This window comes from Coturnix japonica, chromosome 2 (assembly GCF_054131305.1).
Source record: "Coturnix japonica strain WE chromosome 2, WE-NBRP24, whole genome shotgun sequence".
Lineage (NCBI taxonomy): Eukaryota > Metazoa > Chordata > Aves > Galliformes > Phasianidae > Coturnix > Coturnix japonica.
Genome location: NC_140664.1, coordinates 89680923 through 89696535, shown reverse-complemented (window position 1 = coordinate 89696535; position 15613 = coordinate 89680923). Strand labels below are relative to the sequence as shown.

The 15613-nt window shown below is 40.7% G+C and overlaps 1 protein-coding gene across 11 annotated transcripts in view; it reads left to right on the top strand.

Annotated features, from left to right (window-relative positions):
* Positions 1 to 15613, top strand: part of COBL (cordon-bleu WH2 repeat protein) — a 151043-nt gene that overhangs the window by 19633 nt on the left and 115797 nt on the right. The window contains exon 1 of one of the 11 annotated variants that reach the window (XM_085538008.1): positions 11037 to 11123. The exons of 9 other annotated variants lie outside the window; for them this stretch is intronic. The gene's annotated coding sequence lies outside the window, so the exon portion shown is untranslated. Of the gene's footprint in view, positions 1 to 11036; positions 11124 to 15613 lie in introns of those variants that run through there. One more of the 11 variants, XM_085538017.1, reaches the window with a different exon arrangement.

The window sequence follows — 15613 nt, the reverse complement described above, 5'->3', positions numbered from 1 at the left end:
GGAAATGATCTTCCTGGGACTTATGTGGCGTGGGTGTGCGGGCTGCTCGGAGCCCAGAGAGGAGCTGCACAGTGCCTGTGCTCAGATCATGGGGTGGAGGAGGGTTCCTTGTCCTGCTTTCGTTGAAAGGACAAGCTTGTGGTTGGGCTGACTTCTTTATTTAGGCATGGAATCATGAGAGTTTTCAGCGACTGCAAATGCAAGGAGATTGCCAGCTGCATTTTAGTTGCAAATCAAGTAGAAAATATGAAAAGATTCACGGAAAAATACACAGTGTTAAAAGGGTGCCTTTAGTAATCCAGCTTTATCCCAACTTTATACTGAAAACTGGCATATTTTGTCTCTCCTTAAGCTAATTATTATATGAATGTATGCATATATCTTACTATTTCTCCATGCATAAACAGGTACAAAAATGACACAGAATGATAATAGTACATGCATTCTGCTGCCCAAGTTTATGCAGAAAGGCGTTGTGATCTGCCTAATGCGGCTGTAGCTGCTGTGGAGTTGCACTCAATGGGTTGAGCTCATCTTGTTCTGACTGGGATTTTTGAAAGAACAAAGCCAAGTGAACCCCCGTCAAGTTAAGCACACACACACAAGTGTGGTTTAATGTACCAAAGTGCTGTGTTCTGGTCAGCTCACCTGCTCTGCTATTTCAGCTCCAGTGTTGAGTGAAGGTCAGGAGAGAGGGTTCAGGCTTAGAGGCTGGCAGGGAGGTTTCCAGTGACAGTGTCAGGAAAAGCCCCACAAGCTGTAAAGACTACTCTGATGGGAGCCCTCTTGTGTGACCTAAGCCACACAGGTGTTTCAGGGGGCTGGAGCTTCATTCAAGACATTTCTGTTCTGGAGAAGATGAGGAAGAAGCTCTCAACTCTTTCTGTGTTACACAGTAGAATATTTTTTTGTGTGAAGAACATGGGGTGTTACTTGATTCCAGGTACATGACTGGGAGTGATTTTTTTATGGCAAGTGGAAAAGAAAAATGTTACTCTCTGGTAGCTCTTCTACTGGGAGATTAAGGAGTGTGATTATTTAATTCCCCTTTGGAGAGAGATTGTGTTTCCATCTTTGTACGCATGTCTGCAAGTTAGCCTTAATGGAAAAAAAGAGTAGCTTGGTGTAAATCCTCAAGACAATACTCCCATTCTGATAGGGATTCAAAACGTTCTGCTGGCAGAGCTGCTGAACTGCATGAATGAGCTGTTGTGCAGCAGGTGGGATGAAGAAGAGAGGTGGCTGGCAGTTCCTAGTGATAGCCAAAAGAAGCTACAAGCCTCTCGCCCCCCCAAGTATATATATTCTTTAAAGAAATGAGTATCTCATACAGAGATTTACCGGGATTATTTTTCTAAATGACAGTTCCACATGTCTTTGTTTTTTTATATACGTACTCTTTGGCTTTAAGTCTGCCTATGCATTGCTCTCTGTAAAAATCCTTTAAATTATTACTCCGATACAGAATTAATGCAGCATTGACAGCTGTCTTCTGTCCTGTTTTGAAGATTTTGGGTGGTATCTTATGTTATCATTTCCAATTCTTAACATCAAGCTTAAGTATGAAATTGGGCTGTCTGGTCTCTTGTGTGTATATTTACATTACAGAAGTTTGTTTCATGCTGCTTGCTTTCCTGAAGATGACAGATGGCTAATATACCTTAAGGATTCTTGAACTAAAATCATTTTCCTCACAAGCTAAACTAGATATTCGGGACCGGAGTTTGTGTTTGGTCAGATGAAGTTGATCTCTTTTGCACAAGTGTGTGAGCTACCAAATTTCACATGTGATTTGGGATGGCGATAGCAAAGCTCAAGCCTATCCTCATGAAGTTTTGTGGCAGAGTGCTGTCCATTTCATGCGTAGAGAAGAAGCCAACCTTGAGATTAAATTTGCACGTTGTATATGAGAATACATCAGGAGTGTTTCAGTGGAAACTGGTGATTTGTGAGGCTGCAACTGCTGTTTTGCAAGTGATGCAAGTCTTAAACCTGTTTGGGCTATACAGCATTTTAATAAGGGGATTATTTTAAAAAAAAAAAAAAAAAAAAAAAAGCTATTAACACAGAAATAATTTTATAATTTAAATTTATCATAGTTAATCAACTCCTTGGGGATTGTGGGAGCTAATCCGGAAGGACTATCCCTTCAGTCTGAGGCTGTGGACTTCAGCCCTTGGCTCTGTCCGCATTCAAGAGTGGTAAGATTGGCTGAGGAGTTTGTAGAGTAGACCTCATGAGACTGTGCAGACAGAGCCTCAGCAGCGCCTGAGGTTACACTGTTTACCCAGGTGTATACCTCCTTACTCTGTCAAATTCAGTATGATTTGAAGCTTTGGTTAAAGGAGATGCTGTGAGGAGCTTTCTGTCAAGAAAGGGGTGCTATATCACAGCTAGCTTCGTCACAGAATCCCATTTCTGAGCAGCCCAGTGTCATGCTGCTTGGGGACACTGCGGGTTAACAGCATAGCTTGGGAGCTGTGAGGCCAAGCTACAATATAATAGCAACAAACAAACTGCGTCCCTGTCTGACACTCCCAGCAGAAAAGAGTCTCTCACAGTGCATTTGTTTTGTTTTATTTATTCCTTTTGTTACAATACTGTATTTAGACCCTGCTGATGCAGTAGGCATCTGTAACAGAGTGAAGGTACTTTTTGTTTGTTTTCACTAATGCAAATTGCAGCGGAATTTTCCAGTTGATCCAGCTGTTGGAAAATACAATGTAAGGATCCAGAGTCGTCATGGTTTTTGAATCCTTGTTAATGGAAGCATTGTAGACTGAGGTACAGTCTCAGAACACCTGGGAGGGCTTAAGCCAGCTTTGAGTTATGCAATTCTGTTCTGGTTTTCTTCGTGTGGGAAAAGGAGCAAGGGGATAATGAGGAGGAGTATTCAGAAATGCACTTTAATAGGTGCTACAGGCTCCTGATTGGCATGGGAGTCTCTGCAGGTGTTCTGTACCTAAAGGTGGTATGCCTGCTGCACTACATGCTTCACCACCAGTCCAGTGTGATTCAGGATCCCTGATACCCCGAAACATTTTAAATGCTTTCATGTCTGCCTTGTCTAACGTGTTTCTCCAGCTGGTAGCTCCCCTTAAGCCTCCATCCCCACTTTTTGCTGGGCTGAATTGCTGGCACATGCTATCCTTCCACAGCCACTGCTTCTGATCCATTGCTTTAGAGAGAAAACTTCATGCCGGCCCAAAACCACTTGGCAAGGCTACTTGCCCTTCTGTATTCGGCAGTCAGGTGTAAATAATCTGCTGCTGTGTGCTGGGTTATTCTTGGCCAAGGTATTTCTAAGATAACACAGGTGTTGCCGCACATGAACTGCCTTCAGAGAGGAGGGCATGAGCAGGCAGGAGCAAGGCATAAGGGAAACATCTTGTGCATTTTTGCCGTGCTGTGATGCCACAAAACCAACTCAGAATGGAAATCAGCTTGCAGAGAGATTGCTTCACGCTGTGTAAACTGAGGCTTGGCTCTAGCAGTGAATGTTTTTCCTGTATTTTTCTCCTTTTTTTCCTGTTATTTTATTTTTTTGAGTGGGAGGGGGAAGCATCCTTTTCCTTTCATGACTTCGTTGGCTGCAGACAGACAAGCTGTTGTCATTTATCAAAGATTTGTTGATGGTCAGCTACAAATATAAATCCAGCATCAAGAAAAAAAAAAAAGGGTGGGGGGAGGGCGCTCCAGTCCCATGTAGGAAGTGGTTTCTCTTTCATTTCCCTAGGAGAATGAATGAAGGAGATGTGATACTTCAGCAGCTGAAATTAAGCTGCTGTGTGGAGTGATTTAAGGCAAAATTCTCCCCTGATAGATTTATGTAGTGTACTGCAGGTACACGAAAATAAAAATAACATTATAAGAAAAGTGGCATAAATGTTTCATCTCATTTTCTTGAGTTACTTTAGTAAAGACAAGTAGCTTAACTGCCTGGATGTTATATTTGAAGAAACATATACTGAGATATACTCAAGATGATAGAAAGGAGCCTGTCCTATTTTTTCACCTCCTATTAAGTTGTGATTTTCAACTTTCAGATTCATACCAGTTACTGTACTGAGCAGCCCCTGACAGGCAGGTAGATGCAGATGTTAACTCAAAGGCTGGTGTTGAAATAGAATGGTGAGAGCAAAAAGGTTATTCAAAAATATAAGCTGCTGCTTATAATAACTCATGTACTCTGTTAGCTCCTCAAAATACATAGGATTTGGCTTTTACTGGAGAGGCTGTTGAAAGCAGTGACTTGACAGTGTAGTTTCCAGTCTTGATCTGAGTAGAGGCGAAAGTACAAGGATAGTTTTTACAGGGTGTCCTTTCTTAATGTCAACTTTTGGACACAAACTTCAGGAGCATTTCTAAATTGGATTGTGTACTGTATTTAGCCTGGGACCAGACTGGTAATGGGAAGGAATGTGGAGCATGCTCTGAGGAAGAAAAACCTTTTTTGCCAAGGTTGTTCTAACTGCAATAGAACATCAGTTGCTTTTCTAGAATAAAGTTACAATTAAAATATATTAAAAACGTTCTTGATGATGGTTTAACCATTACCTCACTGTTGTCTGGGAATCCTTCTTTGAACATCTGTTGCTGTTCAGGACTTGCATGTTCTTCACGTGCTGCGTCCTTTCTTAGTAAACTTGAATTGCGACAGCGAAGTAGCTCTTGTAGCCATTAAAAACCAATGCCAGGTTGGATGAGGTACTGAGCATCCTGGTCTACTATTAAATATAGAGGTTGGCAGTCCTGCCTGTGGCAGGGAGTTGGAGCTTGATGATCCCTGAGGTCCTTTCCAAGCCAAGCCATTCTTTGATTACTGCCTTTTGGAACTAATTTTTCAACAAGCCATCAGGGATCCTCAGTGTTCTAACTGCAGATCTTACTCATGCTCATATACAAAATGAAGTTATATATCAGTCTGTTAGAAGCTGATCCACCGTGCTGCTGTAGCTGGTGAGACCATTTTTAAAATCTTGAGCAGATATCGGATATCTTCTACTAATCTGTCGTTCAGCTCCTCTGCTAGTGCTGTTTTTAGGCTTTTGTTACGTGCAAACTTAGCAGTAATGAGTGGGAAAGAGCAGTTTGGCTCTAGGTATCTTTAAGTACAGAAAATACTAATGGGCATGGAATTTTCCCCTCCATTAAATCTCATCTTAAAAGTCAAATCCTCTGTTAGTTTTGTGAGGTCATTTAAAGCTAGGAATTAGGACACTGACTTCAGTTCAACCATTGGTGCTGTCAGGATGTGCCACTATACAGCACAGAAGGCGAGTTTTAAGATACTTAGTCAAGAGTAAAAGTAGAGATGAGTATGTTGGTGTGAAAAACAAGCATGCAGAATAAATAATAGTTAAAAAGAAGCCAATAAAATACTACCTCGACATCTGAATGACTGTGCTTCATGCAATATTAAGCTTTTTTTTTTTTTTTTTTCTTTCTTTGTGAGCTTTCCATGAAGGTACTGATAAATAGTCAGGAAGTAGGAATTAGAATATATCTGACAAGTCTTTTTAATTAATCAGTTTCTTATTCTGGATGCATAATCCCATTATATTGACTGTAAATAACCACTTCCGCTTTTCTTTCTTGCTTCACAATTGCATACTGTAAAGTAGTTACTGTATGTGCAGCAGTAGTAGAGACAGTGGTCTTTTTTTTGCACACAATGACTTGCTTGTGACACTGAAGATTAGCTTTCAGCAGATGACTGGAAAAAAGCACAGATACACTGGCTATCTGCAGTTCTGGGTTTCTCTGCCGACTCTTTTCAGCTGGGAGGCATGGCACTTTAACCATCCTCTGATAAGTCTGGCTGGGGCATTGCTTCTCATCTTAAAAAAGAACTGAAAACATAAAAGTGAGCAGTTTAAAACTGCGGACCAAGTTGCAATGTGACAGGTGTCCTAATTTAGCTAAGAAAATATTTGCAGGAGGTTAGGTTCAGAGAACCCCAACTCTTACTCCTCCTGTTTGGGTGAACCAACATCTGGTGGTTCGTGCATCAAATTCTTCTCATAGCCCTGCTGTTGTTTTTTGCTGGGAGCTGGGCACCTTGTTGCCTGCTCTTTTTCTTATTTTCCTCCTTAAGAAAATAACTTGTCTGCGATTTGCAACCACTTAAAACAGGTACTGAAAATTTAAAATGTAGTCCTTATTAGTTTGTGGTTGTTACAGGAGTAAAGTGTGATGAGGGTGAGTGGTCCAGTAATAACATATCATGTTAACTAGGAAACATTTTTCAGAAGGCACATATTTTGTATTACTTGTTTCCCAGCTGGATCCTAGTTTGCACAAATACACCTTTCATACTCTTCTCCTTTCCGCTAATGCTGTCTGCCCCGAAGACGTGATTCATGTGCTATTAGTATGCTCTCCTAGGCTCTTGGGTTTGAGAAAGATAACATTGCTGTCATTGTATGTGGGGTTTGCTGTGCAATTTGGATATGATGATAAAAAATAAACCACTGATTTCCTGTTCCCTAAGTTATTAAATACTCATAACTATGCTTCATACATACTCTTTAGTTACATTTTAAACTGTTTAAATTCTATTTATGTTACTGTTATGACAACTGGAATCAGTTTTAAATTTCCATGCCTTAGACATTTTCCTTTATACAAAACCTATTAACTGTGTTTTGTTTATTTTTTTTAAATATGAATTTAAAAAAAGAAAAAAAAAAGTTTTGCATTTCACAGTTAGTTTGGGACACAGAAGTTTCTTTCAAAAATAAAGTTTAGTAATAGAATGTGTGCTAAAGAGATCCAAGGGAACTATTCTTGCACTGGTTACATTAACCTAATGGACTTGTCTATACAGTCGAGGTAGCGGAGATGCCTTTTGAGGTTTGAGTGAGTTCTCTGGTGGTGGCATAACTCGTATAGTCTTACGAAAGTGAAGGGGATCCTTTTGGCTCTCATACTTGTTCTTCATCATGAGCAGTCAGAATTCAGCAGGTGGAAGAATGCCACAGGGCGTGGCAATTGCAGTTTGTGCTACCTGTTTTGCCTTGATTCAATACCTGAGGTCTTGCTGCATCCCAGCAGAGCTTCCCTGGCTGGCACATCTGCCTCCCTGGGCATTCTTTACTTCTGGACATGCTTTAAAGATTTAACAATTCATTAAGAATACTCACCAACATCTAGAGACAAATGTGTAGTATCAATGTAAATAAACACCGTTTTATTTTCTCCGTCTCCTTTTCATAGCTCCCAAGAGAAGCATAACAAGTTTTAAGACTCTGAAAATAGAAACAAAGGTATAAGTGTAGAGGCACATTACTTGATGAGGCTTTACATGTTTTTATAGACAGCTGGCCATAGGAAACAATCCAGAATCTGTCTTCAGAAAGTGGTGTTTAAGCTGCTCTGAATCCCTGGAAAGGGTGCCAGGGTGTGAGTATGGCTGCAGGAATACGGTTGCATTACTAACAGTTACTGTAACTTTATTTTATGAGTTGCTTTTTTAAAACTGTGTTGGGTTTGAAGATCTTGAGTAGGAGTATCTGAATTTGGGTTGCTTTGAAGACCATTACTATCAACTCTTCTGAGTGAGAAGTTAGTATCTTAAATCTTTATAATCCTTATAATCCTTATTTTACTGGCCTATGTATGCTAGCAAGCTAATGGAAAACTTGAAACAAAAGTAATGAACTTGGGATTTTGTAGTTTTGAATATAGAGTCTGTCTGCAATTATTCAGATCTTTCACTACTTTGTTATACCTTAAGAGGAAGTTGGTTTAGAGTTTAATGTTTGACTTTGACGTAACATTTTTCTTGAGCTGGCTTTATGAAACGACTGTTAGAAGTTTATGAAAACTTCATTAAAGTTCATGAAGGTTTTGTTAGTTTGTTTAAGTGAAGGCTAGCTTTCCAAGTTTAATAAAAGTTTGTCTGAAGGTATTCACAAATGATCACTTAGGAATAAAACATTTGTTTCACAGGTGTGCTAGATTTGAGTGTCAGAGGAAGAAATCGGTGCAAAAATGATACAAAACGTTATTTTCCTTGAAATAATCAGAGATTTCATGCTGGTAGTAAGTCTTGGTATGAGACCAGTCAAATCTCTAGGACAGAGTTAAGACTGAAGTCCTGTTGCCAAAATTCTGATCAAGAAGTGCTGGCCTTAGAGGAATTTGGCCATAGGTGAAGCTTCTTGTTGGCGTTTATAGAATCCTTAGAGTTGGATGGGACCTTAGAAGGTCTAGTCCATCTAGTCTAAGTCCCTTGCAACGAACAGGGACATCCACAGCTAGATCAGTTTTGAAATTCTCCAGGGGGACATGTGTGTGGGGGCACATTGCGGACTCACATTCAGCTTCCCATCCATGGGTCCCCCCAGGTAGGTGGGGTTTCAACAGGGCTGCTCTCAATCCTTTCATTCCCCAGTTTGTATTGGTAATGCCTTGACCCTGGAACAAGATCTTATGCTAGAATTTTTTGAACTCCACGAGGTTCTCCTGGGCCCACTGCTCAAGCCTCTCTAGGTCTTTCTGGGTGGCATCCCAGCCCTCAAGCATGTCAACCGCACCCCACAGCTTGGTGTCATCAGCAAACTTGCTGAGGTGTACTTGACCCCACTGTTGATGTCGTTAATAAAGACGTCAAAAAGTAATTCTAACAAAGAGTCCTGATTGACTTGTCTGTGCTTTCATAAAACACATACCACCCTTGGCATGGAATGAAGGTGGACTGGGTGACTCCCTGGGAGATGAGCTGGCTGTAAGAGATGCACACTATTTTTACTGTGTTGAATTCTTGGTCTTGGCGTGAACGTAGTTTTTAGTGGTGAGTGTTGATGCTGGCTGGCTTCAGCTGCTACAGCTGGTTTGTGTTTTTCTATAGTAGCGACTAGATTATCTAGCACATGCCTATTCAGACATAGCCTGCCACTTGTTCTGTTTGTGAGTCATATCAACCCACACGCTGCAGATTGGCCTGTTCATAGATCACTGGGCGCATCATCATGAAATCTTGTTTTCGTTGTCTTCTCTGTTTACAACTTGCTAAAGCTTTCTGCTCCCACAGTGTCTGAACACATTGGTTAATATTTGAGTTGTCAGAGAAGTAGACGCTAGGTGAGCTCATAGAAGTGGAGGGGTCTGCTTTGGGTTATGGAGGGATCTTGTAACAGGGACAGTGAGATCCCATTGTACGTAAGAAATGGCAGATATGCAGCAATGTGAGAGTAGTTGGGCAGGCGCAGCAGGAGTTGGTCTTGGCAGAGCTCTTAGTGCACTGAAGGGGCTGGCGGTGTGCGGAGGAGGACCCACAGTGGAATGTAGAAGGGTGAAGAGGAGGCGAGTGAGGAGAAAGGAGCAGCAGGAAGAGACTGCTCTTCCCAGCCCTGCACTGCTGTCACCTTACCTGGGGGATGATGCAAGGCCATGAGCCTGAGCACAGCCTGGCTGCTGCCTGTCAGATAGGCAGGTGGAAGACTCGCCTTTCCACTTAGACATGCAGGGCTCTGTACACATCCTTTAGAATACCCACCTCCAACTGCCATAATTTGTATATGGAAAATGGCAACCAGGGTACTTGGAAATACACTGCTGTGTTTGGTATAGCTGGAGTAGAAACAAATGAAGCCAGAGTAAGATTTCTGCTAACACTGGGTTTTTTTGTTGGTGTTTTTTTTGTTTTTGTTTTTTTTTTCCTTCTTTTAACTTTAAAGATGTTTATGGGTTGTTAGAAATTCTCTTTTTATGGAAAAATACATAATTAAAATGCAAAAGCCTACTTCTTGCCTGCTTGGGTTAAGTTCATTTGGGTAAGTTTGCTGATTGACAGGAGAGACCACTGACAGGTTAGAATAATTTATTTTTATGAAGAATTTTTATGTGTGCACTGATTCTTTACATTGGTATTACCTACTGAGTTCTTTCCAGTACTTCATTTTTTCCAGCAGAAATTAAAACCATTAATATTCTATATACAGTTTTATCATGAACACCATGAGTATAGGGAATGTTCCTTTCTTTGTTTTAGTTTTCTTATCTCTTTCCAATGCCACATACTGCTACCAGCTATAAAGACATGGAAAGGGTGTGTGGAATTACTTTGTAAGCCCAACCCAGATACTTTCAATTGTTCAGACTCTTCCAAGTTTAAAAATAAGTGGTTAGATTTGTTATGTGACACCATTCATATATGTTTAATTTGACTGTCGTTTGCCAAGACTGCCAACATGCCAGCTATTGAGTGAAACATTAAGCTTTTAATTCGTTATTTATTTTGAAAGAAGCAGCAGAGATGAAATGAAATTCTCACTTTTTTTCTGCCTACTCCATCTCTGTGGATTGTATTCCTGCAATCAAGGAGATTGTGGTAAACTTTGCTTCTAACAGTTGTGTGGCAGCAAATGGAGTAAGGTTGATTTATTAAGTCTTTGCACACTGATGGAGATAAGACTGCTTGCAAGTAGTGTTTTGATTTGTGTGTGTTTGATGCACTTGAGGTGAACTTTTTGTTGCTGCTTATGTCATGCTGATGCTGTTGTTGTATGTCAGGAGGCATCTGCTTCCAGGAATTTTTATGCTGCCTCATACAAAAGCCAAGGTATATGATGTCTGATAGCAGAACATGCAGGTTTGACACTCATAGGCCAGGCAGAACTTCACTGTACTCTGTTCTCATATTTATGGACTTTAAGGCTTTTGAAGTCGCATAGGAATGTTTTGGCATGTAATAGTCTACTAGGCCAAGGTGGGTAGGAAAGCAGTTCAGTCTGGCAGTTTCCTGAACACTACCAGCCTTCTGTGGCTGATCCTGCATGCTGGAACTGTGAGACCAAACTTGCTTGGAGGTCTGCGGCAATCTGCATCAGAAGCAGCATTCACTCCTGTAGAGCAGTGGGGGTCAACTGGCACAGGCCTAATTCAGTGGATGTCTCTCATCTTTATTTAAAGTTCTGTAGAGGACTCAGAATTGGACAGGCTTGTGAGTGAGCGATGGGGTGAGGGCTGGTCATTCCTTGCCTTCCTGCCCCAGCACTGGGTTAATGATTCATACTCAGTGCATGCAATTAGCCACACATACTGCGACACACCCAGCTTTGCTGGGGAGCCAGCGGAAGTGTTTTCTCTGAGTCCTGGTAAGACACTGAAAACAAAAGGTAGGTTAGCGTAATGAATGCTACCAGTGTTTTCATTTAGTTTTGCGGGTACCAGAACCGTGTAGCAGTACCGTACCACCAGACTGTTAACCTCATTTGCTTAAGATTTGAAGTGTGCTGTTGTGATGACAGGGGCTGTCAAAATACTGAAGCAGAGTTCTTGTAATGGCGTGACGTAAGTAACCTCACCTTGTGACAGCAAAAATCAACCTCTTGAAGGTAGAAATTTGTGAGGGTAGAAAAAAAGTTGTTTTTTATATGTAAAACAGTAATTATTTGCAGCAGTTTGTACTATGAAAGGAGATGGGACAGAGGGAGGAGTTTTCATGCACGATTTTGCTTTGGCTTATACTTCAAAAATGACACTCAAACAACGCTGTAAACAAGGTTTTATGCAGGAAGGAGGGGAAACTAGGCACGCTTTGTGTTTTAACCCACAAATAAAAGGCAGCATTTTTTCTGGAGGGTCTGCTAGACATCCTGGAGTTCTGTATTGCATGCTGAGCGATTTGGTCTGACTGTCATCAGCTTGGAATGCTGTCTTTAAATCTTTCATCCCCCTTCTTACCTTCTTCTCTCCTGTATTGAGTGAGGAGAATGTGTGACTCAGCTAGGAAGATGAATCCCTTTCACTTTTGTTTTGTTAGAATTCATCAGTGTTTCTCCTGCCCTGCAGTTTTGTTTGAGTGCCATTTGCATCAGGCTCAGCAGAAGAGATATCTCTGAAGGAAGTTTGCTCTGTAAGTTGTGCACAAAGTTTCACTTTGGAAAGGATGCTGGGTCTGTTTGCTGTCGAGAATTCTCGTCTCTTGTTGGGAAGAAGGGTGCCAACATCTGTCAAGTGAGCAGCTGCCAGGCCCTGGCCCGGGCAGTGCTGGCTCCACACTGGTAATTTCACCAATTATCACTATGCCACTGCCCTTCCTATTTCGGAGGGGTGACCAAAGAGGCTGTGGTGTAGCAGCTCCCACTTGATCTTGCGTCCTCAGATTTCCTTGACCTCTCTGTCCCATTTTAGAATCGGAAATGATACAAAGTCCGGGCAGTGATGTATGATGATAGATTTGATTGCCTTTTTCATTAATGTTTTTTTCTTCATTTTTCTCTTTTTTTTTTTTTTTAATTTAACTTTTTTTTTAGATACACTTGTTATGCATGGTACTTCCAGTTTTTGATAAGATTTACTGAGGCATACAAGGAGTGTACCTTTGCAGATCTGACCAGGGCACCCAGGGCAATGCTGTGCAGCTGTTCCTGTTGTGTCAGGCTTCTCCCAGGTGCTGTTCTGCTCCTAGACCTGTCCTGGTGCTCCACAGCTGCATTCGGGCTGGGAAGTGTGATGCAGAGGAGACACTGAACTCTGCTGACGGGCTAGAAGCCTGGGTCTGCAGGGTCAGTTGCAAAACTCCCATTGACTTCACTGAGGTTGAGATCTCTCCCTTTCAGCTGTGTGGAGGAGGAAACGGTAGGCTCTCCTTTCCCTCTTATGTTTTTATTCAGCATTCCCAGGTGGCAGCTAGCATACAGGACAGGCACCCCTATTTTAGATTTTAACATGTTTATACAGAATTGTTTTTCTTTTAGTTAAATGGGCATATGGAAAGAGAAGCCCAATATAAGAGCTTTTAAAAGAGTCATTGGGAAGTTATCGGCTAATAAAAAGAGGCTTTCTAATCACCTTGCTTGGAGGGTGCTTGTAAGCGGTCATCCAGTGCTTCAGAAGTGGAAATCCTCTTTTTCGTGGTTAAAAGACTAGCTCTTAATTCTTACACTTGTTGATATACATTTGACATATGCGTAGCTTATGCTGTTTCTAGTGTGACTTTGGCAGTTTACGTTTGTTATAAAGTAAGCCAATGTATCTTGAATCCTCTGTTGGTTTTGTGGGCTGTGTTGCATTTGCAGCTAGCTCAGGCATGTCTGTACAAACTTGCTGTCATTGCTGTGATGCCCCATCAGTACTTGCAGAACAGCCTTTGGCGTGTTTGCATTGGGTTATCTCTGAGTAGGATTTAAATCTCCTCAGTGGTAAATACCTTTGCTCTCCTAGTAGTGTTTCTCATTTATGATGTGCAGCATGTTTCCGTAGCTTCCAGTCTGCTCCTGGGGTTATTCAAGGTCTTCGTTTTGCTCAACAGAGTCCATAATGGCCCAGGTTCATGCCTGTCTCGTGTGCTGAGCCAGTGCATCACATCAGTAAAATATTCAGTATAATCAAATATTTGAACTATTAAATCTTAGGTCCCTTTTTGTTTTAAGACTGTAAGTGCTGCATGTGCCTATAGAATATGTTAAAAGGAGTTTTGAATGGAGACTGACTGAACAAATTGTTTTTGCTGACATTTAAAAGCATTAAAACATTTCTGTTCTTAATAGATCAAGATAAAACTTCAGAGCCCTGCTTTGCAGCCTGGGTGTTCTAAGTGTACTTATCATTAAGTGTGAACTTAGCATTTGCAGGTTTCTTGTTTTCAGTCAGGTTTTTTGTTTTTATACTGGTGTAGGCCTTCTGCACTGGACTTAAGGTTGGAGTAGAATTGATTACTTAAGTAAACCTAAATAAAACTTATTTGTAGAGTTAACAATAAAGTAACGAAAGGTATAGTTTCCTTTTAATAAAAATAATCTGGCTTCAATTCAAACTAATACTTTATTCCTATATCATTGGTAGTGACAGAATATCTTAAAACTGAAAGCAAAACTATTGTGTTTTTTTTCGTAAGAAAATTTATTAAGTAAATTATTACTGAGAAAATCATCTGAAGCACTGGGATTTCCTAGTAAAAGCAGTTGTGGCTTCCCATAAATATGGGGTCAGAACCCAGTTAATACTGTTGTGTTGAAGTTGGGTATTTCTTTATCTCACTGACACTACATATTTGCATCATTAACATTTTTTGATATACTGATACATGTGATTTTCCTACTGTGTGATAGGGTGTGAATTAAGAATGAGTTATAAATGCTAATTAAGAAGATGATTAAAGGAGGAAGGAATGTATTAGTATCTTTATTTTTTACTCCTCTGCATATGAGTACAGGCTCTCACAGAAATACGCTGTTCAACCTTGTAGGGGATTTAATCTGGCTATAGATAGAAACTGGTCAGCCTTGTAGTTCTAGCTCTGACTTCTGTGATTTTTTTAATTTATTTTTTGTTTCCTACAGAATTGGGGTTTACAGAATAATTTTAAATGAAAGGAGGCAGTTTCTTGCTTTTTATATATTGGACTGGGCAATGTAGTGTAAGCAGATTGTGTCTCCCTTCTTCTCTCCAGTTTGTCATCAGATCTGGACTTTAAATACATACTAACTGTGGGCACTGGATGTGGATGCAGCCTGCAACCTCCCCACTCCTAAAAATGTCATGTAAGGTCAGTGTAGTGAGGTGAAAACTCTGAGCATAAAGAGTACAGTCTAGTATACATCATCAGTTCCCTGCAAATACACATTGTAATTGTATCTCAAAATTGATTAAAAATCAAATCAAAATTGATTGCTACAGGAGAATTCATAAGTGTTGCTAGGCAATAAACCTTTCTATTTATTTACTTAAACGACCTTACTGAAAGTCATTATTGATAAGAAAAGATTAAGAAAGGACAGACACGCTGAAATCTGTACAGCACCAGTAACTTCAGAAGACATACCTTAACTGTGGATTTGTGATCATGCCTCTGGTTTTTGTATTAGTGCCTGTAGTTTTTGAGGTATCTAGAAACAAATTACCTTCTCACTGCTTTTCATTGGTTTGCTATTGGTAAGCATGGTGAATACTGCTGTAATTATTCAGTATTAATGAAACCTATCAAACATCACGTTTCCAGACTTTATAGTTTTGCTGGAGAGCTCAGGATGGCATTGTGGCACCAATCACAGGCAGCAAGATCAAAATTATTGCATCTTTGCAAAAAGCCAGCTGGCAGAAGGAGAAAGCACATTGGCAGGATGCACGTTTGCCCAGAACATGCAGAGGACACAGTGGTGATGTCAGCCCACTGAGAGATGCTTTTGGCTTTGTTTTCTTGCCAGCATATTCCCACAGGTGAGCCTGATGAGTAAGAATCCAGTTAGCTGGCATGCACCTGGCTATGTCTTCATGAACAGTGCTGAGAAAGCCCGCTAGTTGTCTCACCAGTTAATGATATTTTCATGCTGTAGTTTTCCCAGTTCAGCCACAGCAGTTGCCATCTGCAGGGAGTTCACAGTGCAGTGGTTGTCTGCGTGGTTGTAGCCTTCTTTCTGCAAAACCATGTACCCTTACAGCAGCCTGATGAAGATAGCAGAGCACCAGGGACAGGTTGAATATGTTTGCAGAAAAGCTTGGGTGTACTGTAGTATAAGCAATGGCATCTTGGATGCCTCTTATTTGGGATCTTAATATGGACATTTTTCTAGCTTTTTATTATTGTCATTGTGCTTAACCATTATTGACGTAGAAATAGTGGTTATCTTTTTTTGTTCTTCCATTTTAAATCAGGCTGCTTTGT